Source organism: Pongo pygmaeus, chromosome 16, assembly GCF_028885625.2.
Source record: "Pongo pygmaeus isolate AG05252 chromosome 16, NHGRI_mPonPyg2-v2.0_pri, whole genome shotgun sequence".
In the NCBI taxonomy this organism is placed as follows: domain Eukaryota; kingdom Metazoa; phylum Chordata; class Mammalia; order Primates; family Hominidae; genus Pongo; species Pongo pygmaeus.
The window spans coordinates 49,622,642-49,647,382 of NC_072389.2; the positions used below are offsets into that span (position 1 = coordinate 49,622,642).

Consider the following 24,741-nt stretch of genomic DNA (forward strand, 5'->3'; position numbering starts at 1 on the left):
AAAGAATTAAATGAAAATATGTTAATGAAAGGATAGGGAGTCTCAGCACAGACATGGAAATTATAAAAATCCTAATGAGAGTCTAGAACTGCAAAGAACAATAACTGAAATGAAAAATTCATCAGATGGGTTTAATAGCAGATTGGAGATGGCAGAAAAATGAACTTGAAGACATACAAACTAACAGTCCACGTATTTGGAAACACAGGGTTGAAATGTTGAGAGACTCAGAAATTTGAATTTTGGATTTATTCGTCAAAATTAATGTACGGCCCTTAAGACACTATCCATCCAACTCTCTAACATGGGATTCCATCATGGCAGAACAATGACCATTCTTGCAACTATGTATTGAATACCTAATATGTGTACAGAACTGTTCAGAGTACTGGGGATACAGCCATGACAAAATCCCTGCCTTCATGGAACATACACATTAGAGGGAGAGACAAAATTATTTTATATGCTTATTATATGACCAGTAGTGATAAATGCTGAGAAAAAGAAGCCAGAATAAAGTGAATAATAGGCCGGTAGGCCGGGCCCGGTGGCTCAGGCCTGTAATCCCAGCACTTTGGGAGGCCGAGTTGGGTGGATCACGAGGTCAGGAGTACAAGACCAGCCTGACAAATATGGTGAAACCCCATCTCTACTAAAAATACAAAAAAATTAGCCGAGCTTGGTGGCGCACGCCTATAATCCCAGCTACTCGCTGAGGCAGGAGAATAGCTTGAACCCGGGAGGCAGAGGTTGCAGTGAGCCGAGATCACGCCATTGCACTCCAGCCTCGGCGACAGAGTGAGACTCTGTCTCAAAAATAAATAAATAAATAAATAAATAAATAAATAAATAATAGGCCAGCCTGGTGGCTCACGCCTGTAATCCCAGCACTTTGGGAGTCCGAGTCAGGCAAATCACCTGAGGTCAGAAGTTCGAGACCAGCCTGGCCAACATGGTGAAACCCCATCTCTGCTAAAAATACAAAAATAGCAGGGCATGGTGGCATGCGCCTGTAGTCCCAGCTACTCAGGAGGCTGAGGCAGGAGAATCACTTGAACCCTGGAGGCAGAGGTTGCAGTGAGCTGAGATCACGCCAGTGCACTCCAGCCTGGGCAACAGAGCAAGACTCAGCCTCAAAAAACAAAAACAAAAAATAAAATGAATAGTGATGGAGGGGTGCTATTTTAGATAGGATGATCAGAGAAGGCCTTTCTGTAGAGGTGGTTTAAAACATGCAATGTGAATATCCTGTATAGCACTATTCAACTGAAATATTGAAACCACCTATATATTTTTAAATTTTCTAGTAGCCACTTTTTTTTTTTTTTTTTTTGAGACGGAGTCTCGCTCTGTCACCCAGGCTGGAGGGCAGTGGCACGATCTCGGCTCACTGCAAGCTCTGTCTCCCGAGTTCACGCCATTCTCCTGCCTCAGCCTCCCAAGTAGCTGGGACTACAGGCACCCGCCACCATGCCCGGCTAATTTTTTATATTTTTTAGTAGAGACGGGGTTTCACCATGTTAGCCAGGATGGTCTCGATCTCCTGACCTTGTGATTCACCCGCCTCGGCCTCCCAAAGTGCTGGTATTACAGGCGTGAGCCACCGCGCCTGGCCCACATTTTTTTTAAAAAGGGTGAGATTTTGATATTTTACTTAACCAATATACCCAACATGTATTAAATACAGAATACTACTACTGAGATTTTTTTTTTGAGATGGAGTTTCGCTCTTCCACCCAGGCCAGAGTGTAGTGGAGCGATCTCGGCTCACTGCAACCTCCGCCTTCTGGTTTCAAGTGATTCTCTTGCCTCAGCCTCCCCAGTAGCTGGGATTACAGGCGCCCGCCACCACGCCTGGCTAATTTTTGTATTTTTGGGGTTTCATCATGTTGGCCAGGCTGGTCTCGATCTCATGACCTCGCGATCTGCCTGCCTCGGCCTCCCAAAGTGCTGGGATTACAGGCATGAGCCACTGCGCCTGGCCACGAGGCAGAGGTTGCAGTGAGCCAAGATTGAGCCATTGCACTCCAGCCTGGGTGACAAGAGCAAGACTCTGTATTTAAAAAAAAACAAAAACAAAAATTAGCCAGGGGTGGTAGTGCATGCCTGTAACCCCAGCTACTTGGGAGGCTGAGGCAGGTGAAGTGCTTGAACCCAGGAGGTGGAGGTTGCAATGAGCCAAGATTGTGCCACCGCACTCCTCCAGCCTGGGTAATAGAGCAAGACTCTGTCTCAAAAAAAAAAAAAAACAAAAAACTGGCTGCTGTGTTGAAAAGATTGAACGGGTTCAAGAGTGAAACAGAAAGACTTTAAAGGCTGTTATAGCATTCCAAGTTAAAGATGATGGTTATTGAACTAGAGAAGCAGTTGAGGTGATGAGAAGTGTTTCGATTCAGAATTGATTTTGAAAGTTTATTGTACTTTAAAACTGGACATTGGGTATGAGAAAGAAAAACTGCATTCAGTAAGGCAGAGAATACTTAAGGAGATGCAGGTTTGAGAGAAAATTAAACATTTAGTTTTGACCACATTAAGTTTCAGATGACCATTGCCATCAAGTAATTGCAACAGTGGAGGAGCAAAATAACAGTTCTGGTATTTCAATATTTAATATGAATATTACTGCCTTACTGAGTTGCAATAAGTGACAAAAACATATACATCATAGAATTAATATAAGAATGAACTGTGAAGAACAAATGCCTTATATTTCAGGTAAAAGGTAAATATATTCCATATACTCTGGAATAAGGAAGGACCTACTGAAAGACTGCTGAAGATTTGAGATATTTGTATTACATTACTTTTTTTTTTTTTTTTTTTTCTGAGATGGCGTCTTGCCCCGTTGCCCAGGCTGGAGTGCAATGGCCCGATCTCGGCTCACTGCAACCTCTGCCTCCCAAGTTCAGGGGATTCTCCTGTCTCAGCCTCCCGAGTAGCTGGGATTACAGGTGCGTGCCACCACACCTGGCTATTTTTTTGTATCCTTAGTAGAGACGAGGTTTCACCATGTTGGCCAGGCTGTTCTCGAACTCCTGACTTCGTGATTCACCCACCTCTGCCTCCCAAAGTGCTGGGATTACAGGCGTGAACCACCATGCCCAGCCTAAATTTTTTGTTTTGAGATGGAATCTCATTCTGCCCCCCAGGCTGGAGTGCAGTAGCATTATCTTGGCCCACTGCAACCTCTGCCTCCCGGGTTCAAGCAATTCTCCTGACTCAGACTCCCGAGTAGCTGAGATTACAGGCACGTGCCACCACACCCAGCTAATTTTTGTATTTTTAGTACATATGGGGTTTTGCCATGTTGGCCAGGCTGGTCTCAACTCCTGACCTCATGTGATCTGCCCACCTTGGCCTTCCAAAGTGCTGGGATTACAGGCGTGAGCCACCGCGCCTGACCCTATTACATTACTTAATGAACACTCTATTTCATTAGTGTCTTCATATAGTAGTAGTTTCGAATAGTTTAAAAAGCATTCAAACTGGGTATGGTGGCATGTGCCTGTAGTTCCAGCTACTCAGGAGGCTGAGGTGAGAGGATCACTTGAGCCCAGGAGTTTGAGTCCAGCCTGGGCCGCCTGGGCAATATAGCAAGACTCCACCTCTTAAAAAACAAAACAAAACAAAACAAAAACAGAAAGCAAAAATACCTGCTACTAGCTTTTTGCATTAATTACATTTTTTTCCTGTGGCCACTGCTTTACATCTAAAAATACTTCATACTTTTTTAAGTTCATATTTTTAGACCATTATTTTATTCTAAAATTTTGGACTAGATTGTTACGGAAGCTTCAAGACATTAACTACTACCATTTAAGGAGCAAGGAAAGCATCTTGCTAAGTGCTTTCATAGATAATCTAATTTGATCTTCACAACAATTCACTTAGATATTGCAGAAAAGGAGGCTAGGAGAGAGACCATGGGATATAAATCAAGGTAAAAAGCAGAACATAACAATTATCCCTTGTGAAAAGACGGTGTTAAAACGTTAAAAAAAATTGCAAATGGACTTAGGCTTACTATCAGCAACCTTTCTAAACTTAATAATTTTTTTTTAATAGAGATGAGGTCTCACTATGTTGCCAATGCTGGTCTTGAACCCCTGATATACAATGATCCTCCCACCTCAACCTACCAAAGTGCTGAGATTAAGGCCTGGCCCTAAACTTACCAAACTTAACAATGGTAATAGTATTGCCATACGAGGTGGTATAATAAGCAGAATAGGGGCTTGAGTCTCTATTATATTTCTTACTAGATGATTGTGATTGTCTTTGGATATGGCATGTTTTTCTTCTTTTTTCAAATTTCAGTGTCTTCAACTGAAAGGCAGGGAACAAATACCACCTATTCTACCTACCTCATAGGGTTGTTAGGAGAATCAAAATGCATATAAAAGTGCTCTTTGGAAATAGCATATTTTACTTAAGTTTTAGGAACATGAAGGTTTGAAATAACGATTTCTTGGAAATTTTTTCCCCCAGAAATATTTCTAATTTTTACCTGATTTAAAAATAACTTTATTAGCCAGTCCTCGATACTGGGAGGCTGAGGTGGGAGGATCACTTGAGCCCAGGATCACTTGAGCCCAGGATGCAGTGAGTTATGATCATGCCACTGCACTCAAGCCAGGGGTACAGAGGAAGTCCCTGTCTCCAAACAAAAAGCAAAACAAAACTTTAGGGGCTGTGTGCAGTAGCTCAGGCCTGTAATCCCAGCACTTTGGCAGGCCAAGGCAGGAAGATAGCTTGAACCATGGATTTTGAGGTTGCAATGAGCTTGAATTACTTCAGTCTGGGGAACGGAGTGAGACCCTGTCTCTAAAAATAAATAAATAAATAAAATAAACTTTAGTAATAATGGGGTAACTGTTTAGTTGGTATTTTACTGCTTTCCATGATACACTCTGAATAAACTATTTGTTGGATTCCATTGAACTTTTCAGGAATCTATTTTTGTGTGTGTGGACTGTTACTATTAGTAGTTCTGTGCTGTGTATACCACCAGCTCCCAATAAATGTCGCATTCAGAGCATTTTTGCACTAGGAAGATTTAGGGTGCAAATGGACTCTGACAGAAGAATCTGTAGTATACAAGGTTTTCAGAAGACAACCCACCTGCTCCATACTTCGAAATAGAAATAATGAGATTCACAACGGTATGTTATTTCTGCTTACTTCTCAGCCTGTCTTGCTATCTTCCCCCTGCCCTCCCATCCTTTTTTCCTAGCGCACAGAACTACTTTTCCAATGGCTCAACACAGTCTCATCTTTGGACTTTTCCGTCTGTTGTTTCCTTTACCCAGACACTCTTCCCCTCCAACACCAACTCCTCCTTTTTGTCTCAGATGTTGTCTTACGAAACCTTCCCAAACCCCCTCGCCGGCACTCTCATGTGTTCTACAACGCCTATTATGCCATCCTTGTATTTATCAGTTTTTAAATTCTGTTTACTTGGGTGTCTTCTTCAATAGATTATGATCTTTGGCCGGGCGCGGTGGCTCACGCCTGTAATCCCAGCACTTTGGGAGGCCGAGGCGGGCGGATCACGAGGTCAGAGTACGAGACCAGCCTGACCAACGTGGTGAAACCCCATCTCCACTAAAAATACAAAAATTAGCCGGGCGTGGTGGCGCGCGCCTGTAATCCCAGCTACTCGGGGGGCTGAGGCAGAGGAATCGCTTGAACCCTGGAGGCGGAGGTTTGAGCCGAGATCGCGCCACTGCACTCCATCCTGGGCGACAGAGTGAAGACTCCGTCTCATAAAAAAAAAAAAAAAAAAAAAAAAAAATCATGACCTTTGGGGAAGGCAGTGTCCGTGTCTGCCTGGCTCACTGTTTTACCCGTCGCACCTAGTTATTTTTTCAATAAATATTTCTTGATCGAATAAGGAGAGTGGCTTGGAGTTTCAGTGAAAAACAATGTTCTTCCAACCACTAGGCTTGGTTTTCTGATACCCCACTAGAACTGGATTCTCCGGACTGATAAATTTTCACTCTGTGGAGCTGACCGTCCTTTGACCTAGGGTCGCAGGTGGGAGCCCACAAGGCCTGAAAGATCCGAGTTTTCAACCTGCAGAATCACCGCCAACATAGGGTTGAGTCGAAGGGCATGAATATTTATGATGCAAAAGCGACTGCTACGCCCTCTAGGCAATGAGCTGGAAAGGGAACCTTCAAGGGCCACCGAAATCCCAGGAAAGGCGCCAGATATGCTTTCTCCCGGCCTCGGGCAGCGCTCCCTACAAACTACCTCCTCCAGCGCGCCAAGCCGTTAGTCCCGCCTTATCCCCTCGGCTCCACCTACCCTGCGCGCCCACAGTTACTAAACCCTAGCCGCCAGGGTGCACGACGCGTTCCTAAGCCCCGCCTCCGGGGCAAGGGCGCGCTCCCCCTCCCAGCTCGGCCCAAGCAGTTCCGTTAGGAGCGGGAGGAAAAACCGTCCTTCGGGTCCCCGCCTCTCCACTCCTAACGCTTTACTCCCTACTCCCCCTTGCGACCACTACACAGCCGGCTACGGAGGCCCCTAATGTACAAATATCCCCCAGGCTCTTGCTTATCCTGATAGGTTTTGTCCTTTCTTAATCCACCCAGTACTAAGGCCTTGTGTTCAATTTTTCTCCGGGATTCAGACTAGAGCGTTTCGTCCGGCGTAAGGAACTTCAACGCTCTTCACGGAAGTAAAAGTGTTTTTTTGGTTGTTGTTGCCGTTGTGGCTGCCCGCATTCCTTCCCTCCCACCTCGCGGAATTGTGGCAGGAGGGGGAGGAGGAAGTCAGGGCGCCTGCGCGGAGAGGCCGCTTTCCATCCGGGTCCCTGTCCGTGCGGTGCAGCAGGTCGGTAGGCGGGAAATGGCGACTGGCTGAAGGAGCTGGTTCTGTTGCTGCTGCGGGGTAAGCGGGAAAGACACCACACATTGCGCAGTCGGGACCATCGCCGGAGCCTGAGGACACTTCTCTGTCGTCACAGTTAGGTAATCCCCTTCGTCCAGACGCTGCCGCTGCTTCCAGTCTTAGTCCTCCTCCTCTTCCAGGGCCGTCTGCCGGGATCTCCTCCCCTTCTAAACCTGGTCCTCCAGCGGCTCTGGCGCCTTGGTAGGCATGCACTCTTTGGCGCCTCGTACGTCCACTGTGCGGAGCCGCTCCTTTCTGGACTTTCCCCTGGGAACAGAAAGGGAGCTCACTTCCCGCCAGCTTCACCTCCTAGGTTGCGGCCTGCGTTGTGATTTCTGGGGTTAGATTTCACTTTGCTACCCACCCCCACTCCGATCTCACGTTCCTAGTCCCCAACCTCTGGGTAATTAAGTTAGAAGTTTAGCTTTTTTAACCTTTTTGGCCCACCTGATGTTTTCGGCATTTCATTCTTTCGAGTAGGGTGCTTTTAGGGGGGCGTTGCTCTTATCTCAGTTCTTATAAACACCTTTTCAGAATCTGGAAGAAGGGATTTGACTAAGTTCTGTTTATCTTTTGTACTGTTAAAATTTCGAGTTGACATTGTTACTTTTTCAAATCGGGAGTGGTAGTAAGGAACAGTCCATGTGGAAGGCCTCTGGTTTCCATAGTGGTCAGTTAAAGAGTGAACCTTATTATGCTTAATATTCTCTGCTTTCTTTGGATTTTAAATGCCTGTATGGGTGTTTACTTTTGCATTGTTGACCAGAGTTCTGTGGTAAATAATTGCATAAGTAAATCTTGTTTATTTACTTCTCACCCTGTGGTGGCTGGATGTGTGAATGATGTTAAACACTTCAGCGTACCTTAGGGAAACCTAAAGAGATCTAAGAGCTCGTAAACTTACCTGAGATCCTGAAATGAAACGTTCTCAGTAGACGTTCCTCCGAGGCAGGGATTTATCTTCCTAATGCTGGTAACGCAGTACCAAGATGAATTTCTTAAGTGGGTACACAAATTAGTGACTTGAAATGATGGATTTATCTGTGTAATTTTCAGATTGTAGATTGCTTTGTCTCCTCATTCTTTGCCCAGTTTTAAATTTTCGTTCCTGGTCCATTTGTTATTCTTAGAAAAGGGAAATGGCGTGTTAAAGCTAGTTTTACTATATTTCTTTACTTTTTCTTTCCTTTTTTTTAAAATTACATTGCAGACCAATTGTTCATAAAGAGAAGTAATAAGGAGGCTGTTGGTGTTTTCGGAATTTATTAATCAAGTTGAATTTGGGATCGTTGTAGGTTTTGTTTTGTTTTCACTAATCAAGTTAAAATTTTAAAAACTGTTCACATTGAATATCAGTTGATATTTATAACTCAAGTTTTCAGTTCTGGATAGGTCCAGTTTAGAGAATTTCACTATTGTTTGCACGATGTTATGGTTAATTTTCAATAATAAACAGGAACACACAAACATTATTATAATCCTCGTTTGGTAGACTTTGCCCAAGGTCATAAAGAAAGTCAAGGCAAAATGTAGCTCTTATGTGAAGGAGTTTTTTAGGATTGAGTTGAACTTCATACTTTCCTAAGGCCAATAGAATAGTGGAGGTACAGGCATGTTAACTACTTGCCGAGTCAGTTTATTTAAAAAATGGAGCCAAATGTGCAACTTAAAGGGATCTTAAATCATTGGTCTAGTGTATAGGTTTTGTCTGTATTTTAATGACCTTTTTGGGTAGTTAATAGCATTAATGTTTTTAATAAAAATTAGTTTGCAGCTAGCTGAGTGAGCATTGTAGACCTTGTTTTCAAGAGTTCTAAATTGTTTAGTACTACATGCATTCAGTACTTGCACTCTTTTAATGCTTTTCTCAGAGTTGAAAGAATATAAGCTGGCTGGGTGGGGTGGCTCACGCCTGTAATCCCAGCACTTTGGGAGGCCAAGGCAGGCGGATCACAAGATCAGGAGTTGAGAACAGCCTGGCCAACATAGTGAAACTCCATCTCTACTAAAAATACAAAAATGAGCCGGGCGTGGTGGCGCACACCTGTAGTCCCAGCTACTCCGGAGGCTGAGACAGGAGAATCGCTTGAACCCAGGAGGCGGAGATTGCAGTGAGCTGAAGACCACCCCACTGTACTCCAGCCTGGTGACAGAGCGAGACTCCGTCTTAAAAAAAAAGAGTGTAAAAGCTGTGAATGATATAGTCCTTAACCTTTGTGGACTTGTAGCTATATAGAAAATCTGAATAGGATTGCATAGGAGTATCAGGGTTTGTATGTTTCACAAGAGTCCATTCTACAGTGTCTCTTGTGCATTTAACTTGAGCTGGTAATGTTACTGTTTTCCCACTGTTAAGAAATTAAGAATTGGGGAAGTCTTTTCTTTCCAGATTCATCTAGCTGATCTCAAGTTTGTGATTTCTGGTTAAGTGGTTTTTCATGAGATTATTATATAACAGAGTCTATCTAATTCTGGTTAAAGAAACTTGGACCTGTTGTTCACCAAGGATGTACTAGATTCTGGATTTGTAGCTATAGATTTTATTGTTAGTTGAGTAAAATGGCATTTATTTTTATTTTTATTTTTTAGAGATGGGGGTCTCTCTCTGTGGCCTAGGTTGGAGTGCAGTGGTGAACCCCTGGGCCTATGCAGTCCTCCTGCTTCAGCCTCCCAAGTAGTTGGGACTGCAGGCACATGCCACCACACCTGGCTAATGTTTTTATTTTTTTGTAGAGATGGGGTCTCACTATGTTGCCCAGGCTGCTTTGCAACTCCTGGCTACAAGCAATCCTCCTGCCTCAGCCTCCCAAAGTGCTGGGAAGACGGGTATTTGCCACCAAGCCGACTCCAAAATGGTATTAATTTATCCTAGTCATAGGAGACTGTGCTTTAGATTGATGAGATAATGAATAAAATGGTTTGCCAGAATTTGGAAAAAGCAATATCTAATTGTAACTTACCAGGTTGTGAAAGCATAAAGTAGAAAAGACACTTTAAGTCACAAATATCAAGTGTGCTGAGAGGAGTTTATTTGTGGTGTGCTCTAAGTAATTTTTCTGGTTAAAAGTAAGCTAAAAAGTACCTGACTGTTTTAAGTAAATTGGCTACGGGGGGTCATTTGCTACTTTTTTTTGTTTGTGAGACAGAGTTTCGCTCTTGTTGCCCAGGCTGGAGTGGAATGGTGTGATCTTGGCTCAGTGCAGACTCCACCTCCTGGGTTCAAGTAATTATTCTGCCTCAGCCTCCTGAGTAGCTGGGACTACAGGCACGCGCCACCACACCTGGCTAATTTTTGTATTTTTTGTAGAGATGGGGTTTCTCTATGTTGGCCAGGCTGGTCTTGAACTCCTGACCTCAGTTGATCTACCCACCTCGGCCTCCCAAAGTGCTGGGATTACAGATGTGAGCCACCGCACCTGGCCCGATTTTTTTTTTTTTTTTAATGGAGACGGGGTCTCGCTATGTCACCCAGGCTGGTCGCAAACTCCTAGGCTCAAGTGATTCTCCCTCCTTAAGCCTCCCAAAGTGCTGGGCTTACCGGCATGAGCCACTGCACCTGGCTCACGATGAGGAGACTTGACAGATATGGAACCCATGTTAAAACCGTTTAATTGCAGCTTTAGTTTTCACTTACTTGGCATTTGCCAGGAGGCAGATATCTAAGCCAGACATATATTCACTAGTGTTTGTATGACTACATTAATTTTTTAATTTAAACTATATTAAATTGTAATTGGACCTGCATTACAAATAGGTAGACTAGGTAGTTGACTGTGTGGTATAATTTGAGAGTTGCCAATGCCTAACTTTATTTATATCTCTCCAGTGTTTTTCTAAATGTCCTGTTTAAAAATCACAAATTCTCTGAAAGAGGAAACTTTAAAAATTGTCTTGTTGACAATATTAGCACAGATTGACTATCAAATAAGCTTACTGGTACCACACACAGGGTGAGGGTTCAGAGATAAGGTAACATAGGAGAATTAAGGTTTTTTTTTGTTTGTTTGTTTTTTGTTTTTTGTTTTTTTGAGACAGAGTTTCGCTCTTGTTCCCCAGCCTGGAGTGCAGTGGTGCGATCTCAGCTTACTGCAGCCTCTGCCTCCTGGGTCAAGCCATTCTCCTGCCTCAGCCTCCCAAGCAGCTGGGATTACAGGCGCCCACCACCACGGCTGGCTAACTTTGTATTTTTTTTCTTTAGTAGAGATGAGGTTTCACCATGTTGGTCAGGCTGGTCACGAACTCGTGACCTCAAGTGATCCACCCGCCTCAGCCTCCCAAAGTGCTGGGATTACAGGTGTGAGCCACCGCTCCTGGCCAGGAGAGTTAAGTTTTTATGCACTGGCTGTGATTAGAAGGGGTGTAGAATATAGGAGCATTGTCTCGGAAAGATGACAGGCATGGTGGGGATAGAATTATAGTGAGAAGCTTTGGCTGCTTGGAGTCCCTTTGGGATCCTGACAGTAAGGAATAGTGAGACTAAGTGTGGCCCCAAGAAGAATTGTAAGACCTTAAAGACAAATATTTTAATGAAGGTCACAATAGGCCAGTTGACTATACTAGGGACTATGTATTTTGTGATACCCATATGTTCTTATATTATTATTTTTTTATTATTATTATTATTTGAGATGAAGTCTTGCTCTGTCGCCCAGGCTGGAGTGCAGTGGTGCAATCTTGGCTCAATGCAACCTCCGCCTCCCAGGTCCCAGGTTCAAGCAATTCTCCCGCTTCAGCCTCCCAGGTAGCTAGGATTATAGGCGCACGCCACCATGCCCAGCTAATTTTTGTATTTTTTTAGTAGAGATGGGGTTTCACCTTGTTGGCCAGGCTGTTCTCGAACTCCTGACCTTGTGATCCGCCCACTTTGGCCTCCCAAAGTGCTGGGATTACAGGCGTGAGCCGCTGCTCCCGGCCTATTATTTTTTTTTTTTTTGAAACAGAGTCTCGCTCTGTCTCCCAGGCTGCGGTGCAGTGGTGCCATCTCAGCTCAATGCAACCTCTGCCTCCCAGATTCAAGTGATTCTCCTGTCTCAGCCCCCGGAGTAGCTGGCATTACAGGTGCCTGCTATCACGCCTGGCTAATTTTTTATGTTTTTAGTAGAGATAGGGTTTCACCATGTTGGCCAGGCTGGTCTCGAACTGCTGACCTCAGGATGATCCGCCTGTCTCGGCCTCCCAAAGTACTGGGATTACAGGCGTGAGCCACCGCACCTGGCTGATTCCTGTGTTAGATTGAAGAAAAAAGAGAACGTCTATATTGAACATGAATGATCAGCATGGGATTCTAGCATGGAAATGTGTTTGCTGATTTGATTAAAACAACACAACAGACTGGGCTTGGTGGCTCATGATTGTAATCCCAGCACTTGGGAGGCTGAGGCAGGCGGATCCCCTGAGCTTAGGAGTTCGAGACCAGCCTGGGCAACATGGCGAAACCCTGTCTCTACCTAAAATACAAAAAATTAGCTGGGCATGGTGACTCACATCTATAGTCCCAGCCACTAGCGGGGCTGAGTAGGGGGAATTGCTTGAGCCCAGGAGGTTGAGGCTGCAGTGAGCCGTGAGGGTGCTATCCATTGCACTCCAGTCTTCCAGCCTAGGTGACAGAGCAAGACCCTGTCTTAAAAAAAAAAAAAAAGACAGAAAACAGCAAAACAGTGTACTAGTAGAAGGTACTTGGGATTACAAGTGTGAGCCACTGCGCTCAGCCTAAGTAGGGATTTAAATATTTTATATACATATATACACACACACACACACTTTTTTTTTCTTTTGAGATGGAGTCTCACTCTGTTGCCCAGGCTGGAGTGCAGTGGCACGATCTCAGCTCAGTGCAACCTCTGCCTCCCTGGTTCAAGTGATTCTCCTGCCTCAGCCTCCTGAGTAGCTAGGACTACAGGTGTGTGCCACCACGCCCGGCTAATTTTTGTATTTTTGTTTTTGTTTTTTTTTTTTTTTGAGACGGAGTCTCGCTCTGTCACGCAGGCTGGAGTGCAATGGCGCGATCTCGGCTCACTGCTAGCTCTGCCTCTCAGGTTCACACCATTCTCCTGTCTCAGCCTCCTGAGTAGCTGGGCCTACAGGCACCTGCCACCACGCCTGGCTAATTTTTTGTATTTTTAGTAGAGCGAGGGTTTCACCGTGTTAGCCAGGATAGTCTCGATCTTCTCACCTCGTGATCCACCTGCCTCGGCCTTCCAAAGTGCTGGGATTACAGGTGTGAGCCACCGCGCTCAGCCTTTTGTATTTTTTTTAGTAGAGACCGGGGTTTCACCATATGGGCCAGGCTGGTCTCAAACTTCTGACCTTGTGATCTGCCCACCTCGGCCTCCCAAAGTGCTGGGATTACAGGCGTGAGCCACTCTACCTGGCCTTAAAAGTATATTTTTAATCCCAGCACTTTGGGAGGTTGAGGGCAGGAGTTCAAGACCAGCCTGGCCAACACGGCAAAACCCCCTTTCTATACAAAAAAAAAAAAAAAAAAAAAAAAGTTAGTCAGGCATGGTGGCGTGCATGTGTGCCTGTAATCCCAGCTACTCAGGTGGCTGAGGTATGAAACTCCCTTGAGCTGAGGAGGCGGAGGTTGTAGTGAGCCGAGATGGTGCTACCGCATGCCAGCCTGGGTGACAGAGCGAGACTCCATCTCAAAAAAAAAAAAAAAAAAAAAGGCTGGGTGCGGTGGCTCACGCCTGTAATCCCAGCACTTTGGGAGGCCGAGGCGGTTGGATCATGAGGTCAAGAGATCGAGACCATCCTGGCCAACATGGTGAAACCCCATCTCAACTAAAAATACAAAAATTAGCTGGGTGTGGTGGCGTGAACCTCTAGTCCCAGCTGCTTGGGAGGCTGAGGCAGGAGAATCACTTGAACCCAGGAGGTGGAAGTTGCAGTGAGCCGAGATCACGCCACTGCGCTCCAGCCTGGCAACAGAGCGAGACTCCATCTCAAAAAAAAAAGAAACATACATTTAGTAAAAGAAAAGTAAGGCTGGGCACAGTGGCTCACACCTGTAATTCCAGCACTTTGGGAGACCGAGGGGGGTGGATTGTTTGAACCCAGGAGTTCAAGACTAGCTTGGGCAACACAGTGAAACCCCATCTCTACTAAAAATACAAAAATTAGCTAGGCTTGGTGGCATACCCCTGTAGACCTAGCTACTCGGGGGGCTGAGGCAGGAGGATCACCTGAGCCTTGGGAGGTCGAGGCTGCAGCAAGCCCTGATTGGGCCACTGACACTCCAGCCTGGGCGACAGAGCAGGAACTTTTGTCCCCCCCAAAAAAAAAAAAAGTCGAGGCACGGTGGCTCACGTCCGTAACCCCAGCACTTTGGGAGGCCAAGGTGGGCAGATCACCTGAGGTCAGGGGTTTGAGACCAGCCTGGCCAACATGGCGAAACCCTGTCTCTTAAAAAAAAAAAAAAAAATTAGCCAGGCATGGTGGCATACATGCATGCCTGTAATCCCAGCTACTCAGGTGGCTGAGGCTCTTGGGCTGGGGAGGTGGAAGTTGCAGTGAGCTGAGATGGCGCCACTGTGTGCCAGCCTGGGTGACAGTGAGATTCTGTCTCAAAAAAAAAAAACAAACAAAAGAAACAAAAAAACCCCCGTATGTTTATTAAAAGAAAAGTAAGGGTGGGTGCGGTGGCTCACGCCTGTAATTCTAGCACTTTGGGAGACCGAGGAGGGTAGATTGTTTGAGCCCAGGAGTTCGAGACCAGACTGGGCAACACGGTGAAACCCCATCTCTACTAAAAGTACAAAAATTAGCTGGGTGTGGTGGTGCATGCCTGTGGACCCAGCTACTTGGTCTGAGGCAGGAGGATCATGTGAGCCTTGGGAGTTTGAGGCTGCAGCGAGCCCTGATTGGGCCACTGGCACTCCAGCCTGGGTGATAGAGTAGGACCCTGGGTCAAAAAAAAAAAAAAAAAAGGCAGGGCACGGTGGCCCATGCCTGTAATCCCAGCAGTTTGGGAGGCTGAGGCCGGCGGATCACCTGAGGTCTGGAGTTTGAGACTAGCCTGGCCAACATGGCAAAACCCCATCTCTACTGAAAATACGAAAAATTAGCCGGGCATGGTGGCAGGCGCCTGTAATCCAGTTACTTGGGAGGTTGAGGCAGGAAAATCTCTTGAACCCAGGAGTCTGAGGCTGCAGTGAGCTGAGATCATGCCATTGCACTCTAGCCAGAGCAACAAGAGCGAAACTCCATCTCAAAAAAAAATATGTATTATTTGTTTAAAAAAAATAATCAGGACACATAAATATCTTTTCAGTTGAGAGAAAACTGATTATTTGCTTTAGTAATAATGCTTTCATCCTAATATCTCCCAAATATTTATGGTTTTCTTATTGAGTTGAAAATAATAACCTCTCACTGACCTTACAAGTACCTGCCTTAGTATATTTTGTTGAATTAAGATAATTATATAATTCTTTAATTTCTGATGTGTAGATAAAAATTATTTGAAAAAATATTGACAATCATTTCAAACTATCATGCATTTCCTCCTGTGTTGGGAATAATATACCCTTTTTTTTGTTTTTTGTATTTTTTGAGGCGGAGTCTCAGCCACCCAGGCTGGAGTGCAGTGGCACGATTTTGGCTCACTGCAGCCACCATCTCCCGGGTTCAAGTGATTCTCTGCCTCCCCAGTGGCTGGGATTACAGGTACCCACCATCATGCCCAGCTAATTTTTGTATTTTAGTAGAGACGGTCTTGAACCATGTTGGCCAGACTGGTCTTGAACTCCTAACCTCAGGTGATCCTCCCTCCTCGGCCTCCCAAAGTGCTAGGATTACAGGAGTGAGCTACCGTGGCGGCTCATGTTGTTTTTGTTTGTTTGTTTTTGTAGTAGCAAGCAGGAAGACACCTCTGTTAGAGAATTATGATTATACCTAATCTTTGACCAGTGATTTTAAGTAAAAATTCAGTCTTCATAATCCTTGTCTTCTATCTCCCATATATTAATAGTTCATCTCAGTCATAATGAAGTAATTTTCCCTTTATAGGTAGTGATAAGAATAATGGGAAATTACTTTTTTTTCCCCCCAGACTAAGTCTTACTCTGTCACCTAGACTGGAGTGCAGTGGTGCAGTCTTGGCTTACTGCTACCTCTGTCTCCTGGGTTCAAGCAGTTCTCCTGCCTCAGTCTCCTGAGTAGCTGGGATTACAGGTGTGCACCACCATGCCTGGCTAATTTTTGTATTTTTAGTAGATATGAGATTTCATCATGTTGGCCAGGCTGATCTCAGACTCCTGACCTCAAATGATCTGCCCATCTTCGCCTTCCAAAGTGCTGGGGTTATAGGTGTGAGCCACTGCGCTTGGCCTCAGTTTATTTTTGAATTTTTATTTATTTTTGAGACCAGGTCTTGCTCTGTCACCTAGGCTAGAGTGCAGTGGTGTGATCATGGCTCACTGCAGCCTCAACTTCCTGGGCTCCAGTGATCCTTCCACCTCAGCCTCCCAAGTAGCTGGAACCACAGGCGAGCACCACCATGCCCAGCTAATTTTTGTATTTTTGGTAGAGACAGGATTTCACCATGTTGCCCAGGTTGTTCTCAAACTCCTGAGCTCAAGTGATCCACCTGCCTTGGCCTCCTAAAGTGCTGGGATTATAGGCATGAGCCACCACATTGAGTTATTTCGCATAACTCAATGCAAATTTATTTTGGACAAAGGCCATGATGTTTTATATTATTGTTTTAAAGATTTTGAGTGTGTATGTATGTTTGTGTATGTGTATATATATATGTATCTATAAAATTTTGTGGGGTTTTTGTTTTGTTTTGTTTTGACACTGAGTCTTTCTGTCTCACCGAGGCTGGAGTGCAGTTGTGTGAACATGGCTCACTACAGCCTTGACCTCCCAGGCTCAGTTGATCCTTCCTCTTCAGCCTCCCTAGTAGGTGGGAGTACAGACACACACACTACCATGCCTGGCTAATTTTGTATTTTTTACAATTTTTGTGGAGACAGGGTCTTGCCATGTTGTCCAGGCTTTTAGGAATCCCAGGGCTCTGGCCGGGCGTGGTGGCTCACATCTGTAATCCCAGCACTTTGGGAGGTCGAGGCAGGCAGATCATGAGGTCAGGAGATCGAGACCATCCTGGCTAACATGGTGAAACCCCGTGTCTACTAAAAATACAAAAAAAATTAGCCAGGAGTGGTGGTGGGTGCCTATAGTCCTAGCTGCTCTGGAGGCTGAGGCAGGAGAATGGCGTGAACCTGGGAGGCAGAGCTTGCAGTGAGCCGAGATCGCGCCACTGCCCTCCAGCCTGGGCGACAGAGTAAGACTCCGTCTCAAAAAAAAAAAAAAAAAAAAAAGAATACCTGGGTTCAAGCAGTCATCCTGCCTTGGCCTCCCAAAGTTCTGGGATTACAGGTATGAGCCACTGCACCCGGCCTGATTCTTTTCTTTTTTTTTTTTTTTTTCGAGATGGAGTCTTGCTCTGTCGCCCAGGCTGGAGTGCAGTGGTGCAATCTCGGCTCACTGTAAGTTCCGCCTCCCGGGTTCACGCCATTCTCCTGCCTCAGCCTCCCGAGTAGCTGGGACTATAGGCGCCCGCCACCACGCCCGGCTAATTTTTTTGTATTTTTAGTAGAGACAGGGTTTCACCATGTTAGCCAGGATGGTCTCGATCTCCTAACCTCATGATCTGCCCGCCTCGGCCTCCCAAAGTGCTGGGATTACAGGCGTGAGCCACCGCGCCTGGCCTGATTCTTTTCTTACTACCCCATTACTGTGTTCTTAGGGTTTCAAATTTCTCCTGGCCTGACAGTTAAGTTTAATCAAAAGGGCATAAGTAAGTAGTTACATCTCTCCCCTTGCCCATTTTTGGTGAGAACTATTTAAATACAAAGCACTCTTGCTGGGCACGGTGGCATGTGCCTGTAGTCCCAATTACTCAAGAGGCTGAGGCAAGAGGATCGCTTGAGCCCAGGAGTTCTGGGTTGTATGCTGATTGGATGCCCACACTAAGTTCATCACTATGATGACTTCCCAGGAACGAGGGACCACCAAGTTGCCTAAGGAGGGGTGAACTGGTCCAGGTCAGAAATGGAGCAGGTCAAAACTCCTCTGCTGTTCAGTAGTGGAAAGGCACCTGTGAATAGCCACTGCACTCCAGCCTGGGCCACATAATGAGACCCTGTCTCTTAAAAAAAAAAGCACTTTTAGGAAAATTCTGCCAAAATTAGTTCACTTTTCTTAGTTTTTAGAATGTCTTTGTTGATATATCCAATATATACATTGAAATTTGTATATTAATGTATAGGTGAGCTCAGTTAATTAAAACAAAATACATTGGCACAGGCCATGATAGGATAGTAGTAATATGGTGAGAAATGATAGCCTGGGAATGTTGAGCTTCCTGTGAGCTTGTTGAGAAAATTAACTATATTACTCAGTTCTTACAAATTCATAACCTATATTTTTGCTAAAATGGCATTGTGTTATAAAGTTTTATTGTTATGAATTTTCTTATATGTAATAGAATTTTTTTATAAAATCTTTAAAATTAAAACAATCTTCAAATTGTTCTGTTAAAGCTTAGAGTAAAGGAATACAAATATCATTACAGACTTTGTCCTAATTTCATTTTTTTATTTTTTATTTTTTTTTATTGAGACAGAGTCTCACTCTGTCACCCAGGCTGGAGTGCAGTGGCGCAACCTCGGCTCACTGCAACATCCGCCACCTGGGTTCAAGCAATTGTTGTGCCTCAGCCTCCCAAGTAACTGGTACTACAGGCGCATGCCTCCATGCCTGGCTGATTTTTGTATTTTTAGTAGAGATGGGGTTTCATTATGTTGGCCAGGCTGTTCTCGAACTCCTGACCTCGAGTGATCTGCCTGCCTCGGCCTCCCAAAGTGCTGGGATTACAGGTGTGAGCCACCGTACCTGGCCCCTTTGTCCTAATTTCTGCTAATGACATAAAAGATTTTAAATCGGGGTGGCAGTAGTAGTATTTAAACATCTGAATGTCTGTGCCTTAATAAGTATTTTTGGTGGTCAACAAACTGAATATTGCTATCTTTAAATTTCTTTTCTTTTTTTTTTAAGTGAGTTGGGGTCTCACTATGTTGCCAGGGTTGGTCTCAGACTCTTGGACTCAAGTAATCTTCCCACCTTGTCCTCCCAAAGTGCTAGGATTACAGGCGTGAGCCACCGTGCCTGGCCTATAATGCTGTTTTTTAAAAAATAAGTTTGCAGGCCGGGCACGGTGCCTCACGCTTGTAATCCCAGCACTTTGGGAGGCCGAGGCAGGTGGATTATTTGAGTTGAGGAGTTTGAGACCAGCCTGACCAACATGGTAAAACCCCGTCTCTACTAAAAATACAAAAAAAATTAGCTGGGCCTGGTGGTGTATGCCTGTAATCCCAGCTACTTGGGAGGCTAAGGTAGGAGAATCGCTTGAACCCAGGAGACGGAGGTTGCAGTGAATCGAGATCACGCCACTGCACTCCAGCCTGGGCAACAGAGCAAGACTCTTGTCTCAAAAAAAAAAAAAAAGTCAGTGTATATTTTAAGAGTGTGTTTTAGTCATCAGTAATCTAACAACCCATATATTGTTTCTCTGGAGAAAATTGATAATGGTTTTAGAAAAATCATTATTATTTATTTATTTATTTATTTTCTTAAGAGACAGGGTCTTGGCTGGGCGTGGTGGCTCACGCCTGTAATCCCAGCACTTTGGGAGGCCAAGATGGACGGATCATGAAGTCAAGAGATCGAGATCATCCTGGCCAACATGGCGAAACCCCGTCTCTACTAAAAATACAAAAATTAGCTGGGCATGGTGGTGCGTGCCTGTAGTCCCAGCTACTCAGGAGACTGAGGCAGGAGAATCGCTTGAACCTGGGAGGAGGAGGTTGCAGTGAGCTGAGATTGTGCCACTGCGCTCCAGCCTGAAGGCAGAGCAAGACTCGGTCTCAAGAAAAAAAAAGAAGACAGGGTCTTACTCTCTCACCTAGGCTGGAGTACAATGGCACAGTCACAGTTTACTGCAGCCTTGACCTCCTGGGCGCAAGTGATCCTCCTGCCGCAGCCTCCCAAGTAGTTGGAACTACAGGTGTGCACCACCACGCCTGGCCAAGTTTTAAAATTTTTAAATAAAGGCAGGGTCTCACTGTTGCCTAGGCTGGTCTTGAACTCTTAGTCTCAAGTGAACTTTTCCTGGGTGGGCCTTCCAAAGTGCTGAGATTACAAGTGTGAGTGAGTCACTGCGCCCGGCCAAAAACACATTCTTTTTTTTCTTATTTATTGAAGAAAACTTTAAGTCAGAGAAAACCCTGTAATCTTATCAGCCTAACTCAGTTGTTTTATTTTTTGTATAGTCCTGTATTTTGCCAAATGTTTTCGATAAGTTTATTATATTTAGTAGTTTTTAAATAATTTTATGATATTAGCTAAATGGAAAAGCAGAGAAGACCATATATCAGAAATATTGATGATCCCGGAAGACCACCTGTCTTTATCACACACTTTGTTGTGAGTAGGATTAAAAGAGCCTTTGGCCAGACACAGTGGCGCACGCCTGTAATCCCAGCACTTCGGAGGCCAAGGCAGGCAGATTACGAGGTCAGGAGTTTGAGACCAGCCTGACCAAGATGGTGAAACCCTGTCTCTACTAAAAATACAAAAATTAGCTGGGCGTGGTGGTGCGCACCTGTAATCCCAGCCACGGGGGCTGAGGCAGGAGAATTGCATGAACCCGGGAGGCAGAGGTTACAGTGAGCCGAGATCACACCACTGTGCCCTAGCCTGGGCGACAGAGCAAGACTGTGTCTCAAAAAAAAAAGAATCCTTCTGGCTGTGCGCAGTGGCTCACGTCTGTAATCCCACCACTTTGGGAGGCCAAGGCAGGTGGATCACCTTAGGTCAGGAGTTCAAGACCAGCCTGGCCAACATGGCGAAACCCCGTCTCTACCAAAAATACAAAAATTAGCCGGGCATGGTGGCGCATGCCTGTAATCCCAGCTACTCGGGAGGCTGAGACAGGGAATTGCTTGAACCCTGGAGGCCGAGGTCTCAGTGAGCTAAGATCATGCCATCGCACTCCAGCCTGGGCAAGGAGAGAAACTCAAAACCAAAAAAAAGAATCTTCCTGTTGTAGAGTTGATTTTTTTTTTTTTTTAAGAGACGGAGTCTCACTCTGTCACCCAAGCTGGAGCGCAGTGGCGTGATCTCAGCTCACTGCAACCTCTGCCTCCCGGGTTCAAGCGATTCTACTGCCTCAGCCTCCTGAGTAGCTGGGATTACAGGTGTGCACCACCATGCCTGGCTAATTTTTGTGCTTTTAGTAGAGACGGGGTTTCGCCATGTTGGCCAGGCTGGTGTCGAACTCCAGACCTCAAGTGATCCACCCGCCTCGGCCTCCCAAAGTGCTGGGATTACAGGTGTGAGCCATCGCACCCGGCCAAGTTGATATTTTATATAATGCTCCTATACTTAATCCTTCTTCCTTAGTTGTCTTGATTTTTTTCTTAGGTGATGAAGAAATCTGTTTTTTTCCCAAGTCCTCCTCCTCCTCCTTTCATAATGAAGGCTTATGGAAGTCGTGGAGAGTAAAGGTGGACAGTTGTAATACCTGAAACTTGATTTCAGATTAGTCAGGCTAGAAATGTAGACTAAGTGGAAACATGCTGCTACTTTTGAAAATGTCATTTGGTGTCCAAGAGGGCAATGACTTTAGCTTTTTCTTTCATGAATATAGTAAGTTAATGTAAATTTAGTAATCATACCATTTGTAAGGTAGAGTATAAATTAACAGACCCAGAGAATTTTAGAGCTGAAGGAGACCAAAGAGGTCATGTAGTCCAATAACATTTGTGTTTTATTGTGATGAATCATTCTGAAGACTCCTTAACATGTAGTGAATGTTTGTCTTAATTAGGGTGCTGCAGGATGAGTTGTATATGATGGAAGGATGAAGACAGCTCTGATTAATTAATGACTCATCTCCCATTTTGACAGCTCTTTATTTGTTTGTTGATTTTTTAGGTAAAATTTGCATGTGAAATGCCAGATCTGATGTCCAATAATTTCTTTTGCTGTTGAGGAAACAAAGTGCTGGAATGATTGCATGACTTAAGCAGTGTCTCACAGCTAACTAATGATAGATTAAGGACTGGAACCTGAGTGTGTCCCCCTCTTAGTCTGGAGGTCATTCCTTTAGTAACTCCTTCAGGAGTCTACTCTAGAACCTTGCCTGCATGTATTATTTTTTATATAGCCAAATGTAAATATACGTAAAGTTTTACGGCAAATCTTGACTTTGTTGCCTTTAATGTTTGATTTGTGATCTTTTTGTAATTTTCTTTATTTATATGTATTATCTACTCTTGTTTCTCTCTTAATGCATGATACATCAGAACAGGTTGAGTATCCCTCATCCAACATGCTTGGTATCAGAAGTGTTTTGGATTTCAGATTTTTTTGGGTTTTGGAATATTTGCATATACATAATGAGGTATCTTGGAAAGGACCCAAGTTTAAACATGAAATTCATTCATGTTTCATAAGTACCTTACACACATAGTCTGAAGGTAATTTTAAACAATATTTTTAATAGTTTTGTGCATGAAACAGTTTTGACTGCATTTTGACTGACTCGTCACATGAAGTCGGGGTGGAATTTTCCACTTGTGACATTATGTATGTTGGTGCTCAAAAACTTGGATTTTGGGGCATTTCGGATTTTCAGATTTTTGTATTTCAGATTTTTCTAGTAGGGATGCTCAAGCTGTATACCACTTCTCATTCAATTAGCAAATACATTTGTAAAGAGGGCACATAAGTAAGTTCTAATTTGTTGAGAATTCTTCATATACAATGTGCTGTTTTCTCTTAATATTGTTTAGGTAGAAATGTGTGCATTCAAGACCTTAGGAGCAGATTATCAACTGAGTTTATGCTTTTATCATTATTGTAATCTTATTGTTAATAGAAGGCAATTTGAAACCGTAATTGTCTGCCTCAAAAATTGCTTGGTATCATGGATTTTGTGAAGGGGAAGGAAATCTTATGAGGAAGAAACTTTTAGTTTTATTTATAAGCCCCTTTTTGTAGGCAAGAATTGAGTATTGATGTGACGATTGTTTCGGTAATACGGTCTCCTCCACCCCAATTATCTGGCCTTTTTGAGAGAGATTAGAAAAATTGTGGCTTAGTTCAGCAAAGATTGTGCCAGGTTACTAGAGTTATGGAACCAGCATCTACCTTCAAGACTTACAGTCTAGTGCAATTAAAGAGAAAGAAACAGATTATTTAATACAAGTTAAGAGCTAAATTAGAGATAATCACAGGGTTTACACAGGTTTGAGGCTAAGAGGTGGTTACTTATACATGATACTTGGGCTGAGTTTTTAAACAATGAAGATAATAGTTAATTTAAAGAATGAGGTAAAAAGAGCAGAAGTATGTATAGAGCACAGCGTGGGCAGGAAACTATTAGTATTGCAGTGCTAAGAATGTGGCACTGACTGGGTGTGGTGGCTCACACCTGTAATCCCAGCACTTTGGGAGGCCGAGGCAGGTGGATCACGAGGTCAGGAGATCAAGACCATCCTGGCTAACACGGTGAAACCCCATCTCTACTAAAAATACAAAAAATTAGCCAGGCGTGGTGGTGGGCACCTGTAGTCCCAGCTACTCGGGAGGCTGAGGCAGGAGAATGGCGTGAACCCGGGAGGTGGACCTTGCAGTGAGCTGAGATCGTGCCACTGCACTCCAGCCTGGGTGACAGAGCGAGACTCCGTCTCAAAAAAAAAAAAAAAAAAAAAAGAATGTGGCAGCAAATAGCAATGAAAAAAGACTGGGAAGTAGTTATTGTGGGTTTCATATGCAATGCCAGAGTTTAGTCTTTATTTTGAAGGCAGTTGATGGGAAACCTGGGTGAGAGGAACAGGCAAGTTTGTGCAGTGCCCAGGATCGATTTAAAGGGGACAAGACAAAGAAATATTTCAGAGGTAAAATCATCAGGATTTGATGATTGACTATATAAGATAAGGGAGAGGAATAATAACTGGGATGTTTAGGATGACTTCTAAGTTTCTGGCTTGGCTAATTAGGTAGATGGTAGTAGCATTACTTGTGATGAAGAATGTATTAGGAAAAATACAGTAGGAAGAGCTGGTTTTGGTATGGGGGTGGTATGAGAAAAGTGAATTCAGTTTTGGGTAAGTTGAATTTGAGGTACCAAGTAAAAGTGTTGAGAACGTGGTTGAGTGTGAGTCTGAAATTTAGAGGCAGTAGAGATTCTAGCAGAATTAATGATGCAGTTTATAATGAACATTTGAAAGAGGCTCATTCTCCAACTCCAACCCACTACCTCTTTAATCCTTTTACCTGGGCTGCAGGCAAGTAGAAAGGAAATTTTATTGCCCAGTTTTGAATTGCTGGGCAATTAACTTTTTGTGTTCCTGAAAGGAGATCTTGAATCAGATCACAACCAGTGTTGTGAACAAGTAGGACTGTTTTACATTATATACTTTTTTCTTCCAGTGTCATGAATTCTTAGGCTAAAATATTGCCCTTATTGCTATGTTTGTTTTGTGATGATGCCTAAATTGTATCATTTTCATTCACAGATTTCTTTCCTAAGCATACTCGTTTTCCCAATCTTTATATTATTATTGTTGTTATTTATTTATTTATTTATTTATTTATTTATTTAAGATAGAGTCTCGCTCTGTCGCCCAGGCTGGAGTGCAGTGGCGTGATCTCATCTCACTACAATCTCCGCCTCCTGGGTTCACACCATTCTCCTGTCTCAGACTCCTGAGTACCTGGGACTACAGGCACCCACCACCATGCCCGTCTAATTTTTGTATTTTTAGTAGA

At 44.1% G+C, this 24,741-nt stretch overlaps 1 protein-coding gene and 1 pseudogene across 9 annotated transcripts in view; one reads left to right on the forward strand and one right to left on the reverse strand.

Moving 5' to 3' along the window:
• Positions 1-6,329: 6,329 nt before the first annotated feature.
• CTDSPL2 (CTD small phosphatase like 2) overlaps positions 6,330-24,741 on the forward strand; it is a 107,804-nt gene continuing 89,392 nt past the window's right edge. For 2 of the 9 annotated variants that reach the window (XM_054452003.2, XM_054452012.2), the window contains exon 1: positions 6,330-6,974. The gene's annotated coding sequence lies outside the window, so the exon portion shown is untranslated. Of the gene's footprint in view, positions 7,096-24,741 lie in introns of all 9 variants that reach the window. The other 7 variants (XM_054452011.2, XM_054452005.2, XM_063652201.1 and 4 more) reach the window with 7 other exon arrangements.
• LOC129013844 (heterogeneous nuclear ribonucleoprotein M-like) overlaps positions 6,631-24,741 on the reverse strand; it is a 28,139-nt pseudogene continuing 10,028 nt past the window's right edge.